The sequence below is a fragment of the Callithrix jacchus genome, chromosome 7 (genome assembly GCF_049354715.1).
Source record: "Callithrix jacchus isolate 240 chromosome 7, calJac240_pri, whole genome shotgun sequence".
Lineage (NCBI taxonomy): Eukaryota > Metazoa > Chordata > Mammalia > Primates > Cebidae > Callithrix > Callithrix jacchus.
The window spans coordinates 103,739,798-103,742,649 of NC_133508.1; positions in this window are offsets into that span (position 1 = coordinate 103,739,798).

A 2,852-nucleotide genomic window follows, 5' to 3' on the forward strand; every position below is an offset into this window, starting at 1 on the left:
AGGTCAATATTTATAGTCACTTACTTGCACATATTCAATTCCATACCCATCTCTCTCCTTATTTTACCTGAAGGCAAAACCACAACCCCAGCTAAATCCAAATCTCCAGTATTCAACATCTGCATCTCAGCTGGGAGTGCCTAGGGAAAAACATTCAGCTATGCCAATGGCAATCACCTTAAATTCCTGACTGGAACCACAAGGGGACCCTTATGTTTTCAAATAATTGTCCTATATTTCTCTAGTTTATTATGAGATAAACGCTAGTATTAAGAGGTATATGTGTACAACAGAAAAAAGAAGATACTGTTTAACATCAGAGAGTGGTATGAAGATTATGAATATTGCAAATGAATGAATTTGCAGTATGGTAAGAAGGAAAGGTTTTTGAAGGACAAAGATTAAATCATGCCATCAACAGTAAGTACAGTGCTTCAGCAAGACATAAGGAAGTGTTAAGGGCAGAATGGCTAACTTTCTAAGTGTGGCTTGAGACTCCATGCTGGAAGCCCACTAGCTTAATATTCACTGAGGAGAAGGATCAAAATATGTTAAAGCACTAAAGACAAAGTGAGTTAAAAATGCTATTGATGAGCATTTTCATGCAGCTCTTGAATGTGCAATGGTTCAAGGCCCTATTGAACCCTGCGCAGCACAAAAGGAGTAGTGAAGAGGCCAACAGACACTGGGGCATTCTGTGGCTGCCCTGGAGAACATCAGTCAATGTGTGGGTGAGGAGAGGAGCTGATTATCATTGGTCTAACAGATCTATTTTGGGAAATGTTATCTGAGAGAATGACCATCAGTAAGATAGAAATTTGAACCCTGTTTTAAAACTGCAAAGAGACAAATCAAACTATAATTTGGTTGGAACTACATCAGAGTAATACATGTGAGACCCCTTTCCAATACTTCATAGTTATAAGCAAATGGACTCAGGGGTAGCTGTTTACAAACTGATCTGCTTTATATTTAAAAAAAAACTTCTATAATTAACAACAATGAAACTTTTGGGTTATATTTATTCTTATGTCAATAGACTGAAATCTTGAGGAAAGGAACTATGTCTTCTGTTCTTTTATTCCTAGCATGTAGCAAATTCTATAAAGCAAACACTCAGAAAATACACGTAGATTAAATGCATCACTGAAAATCAATGATAACACAGGCATCCTTAGATATCAGCCAAAAAAAAGAATCCCAGGAATATACATATTTTTAGACTATAACTAGAAATTTTAAAATTTCTCCTTGAAAGATTTTTAAACTTAAGAGAAGGAAAAGTGGGTTTTAGAATTCCTTCTCAGTTTATTAAAATTCTTCTTTTCTCTGAGCATTTTGGCTGATAGAAGAGGGCAAGGTGGCAGACTAGACATAGGCAGGTGGAACAGCTGCCACCAAGGGACCAAACCTACGGCACACTCCTAACAGAGCTTCAGAGGGAAAACATGGAGAGTAGATAAAGGGAAGACACAGAAGCTGGGGTGAAGGGCGAAGAAGCTGGGGACCCTCCATAGGGCTACCATGGGCTGGGACTCATTTCTGGCCCCCAACAGCCGTGGGGGAACAGGTGAGTTGAACTGGCAAGGAACAACCCACTCTCGCTATGGCCCTCCGGAATTCCGGCAGGAGGAGACCGCTTCAACCACCTTGGACACTCAAGTTAACAGGGAGAGCTGCTTAGAGAAGTGAGAGGGGCAGCAGGCCAGCCGTTGTAGAGCTCAAAGGGTTTGAGGCAGGAGCATCTGTAGCGGAGCAGTTGCTAGGGATGGCCATCCCCCCAGGCTTGACTTGTACCCGTAGGAGACTTTACCCCTGGGGCAGCTATGGGACATGAACTCTGCAGGGCAGTCTTGCCCATCAGAGTGAGTAGTCTGACCTGAGCACCCCTTGGTCTGCTGGCCTCTCTCAAGGCCCCAGCCTTGCTGTGCCTGCTTGCAGCGCAGCCTTGAGTGCCCTGAGGGCCCACATCATAGCTGCACTGGTGGGCCGTGCCTGACCAGAGGAGAGCTCCAATGAGGTGGTCCCCATCACCGCACACCAGCCCGGCCCACCACCCGCTCCCTCCCAGCACTGCAGCTTCCTTCAGGCCCAAAGCAACCGCCCACATTGCTTTGCCGGCACGGCACACACGGGTGGACGGGTTTTGCCTTCCTTGCCTCTCCTGTGTATGTGTGTGCGCACCCTGCCCTGCCGCTGCTGCAGCAGTGGAGCAGTCCACCCCTACTAACCACTGCCATTGCAGTGGGAGCTTTGATGTACACAGAGCCAGCCAGCCCCGTCTCTGACAGCAGTCATCCCTTATTCCAATACACAAGAGTGGGAGGATCTGCTGTTTTCTGTGCCTAGTTTCACTCCCTGCAGTGCACAGAGAAGGCACGAAGACCTGCGCCCACCAGCACCCCACCCCAGGCCACCACCACCACCACCACCATGACCTTGCACACAATTGCCAACAGGGTCCCTGGATCCCGCCCCCAGCTGCATTGCCTCCAGGACTGCGGTGAACACAGGCACAGAGGCAGACACTCTAGCACCCACCTGCACCCTGCCACAGCCAATGAGCATTCACCTCCCCACTGCCACTGAGGCTGCTGCTGGCACGTGCAAACGAGGATGGAGGATCACGCTATCACTGCGTTATGAAACACTTTGCCTGACACCATCCATTGGAGTGTAGTGACCAGCAGTCTGGGAATATCTCACCCCTGGACCTCCAACACAGTGGGTTCCTAACCTCAAGGAGCCAGAGAACAAAGTCAGGGCCCAATACAAGTCCCCCAAACTTAGAGCACACAGTCCAGGAGTTCAGAGCTGAATGTTGGCCCCCTAAAATCTTCCAGAAATGAGAA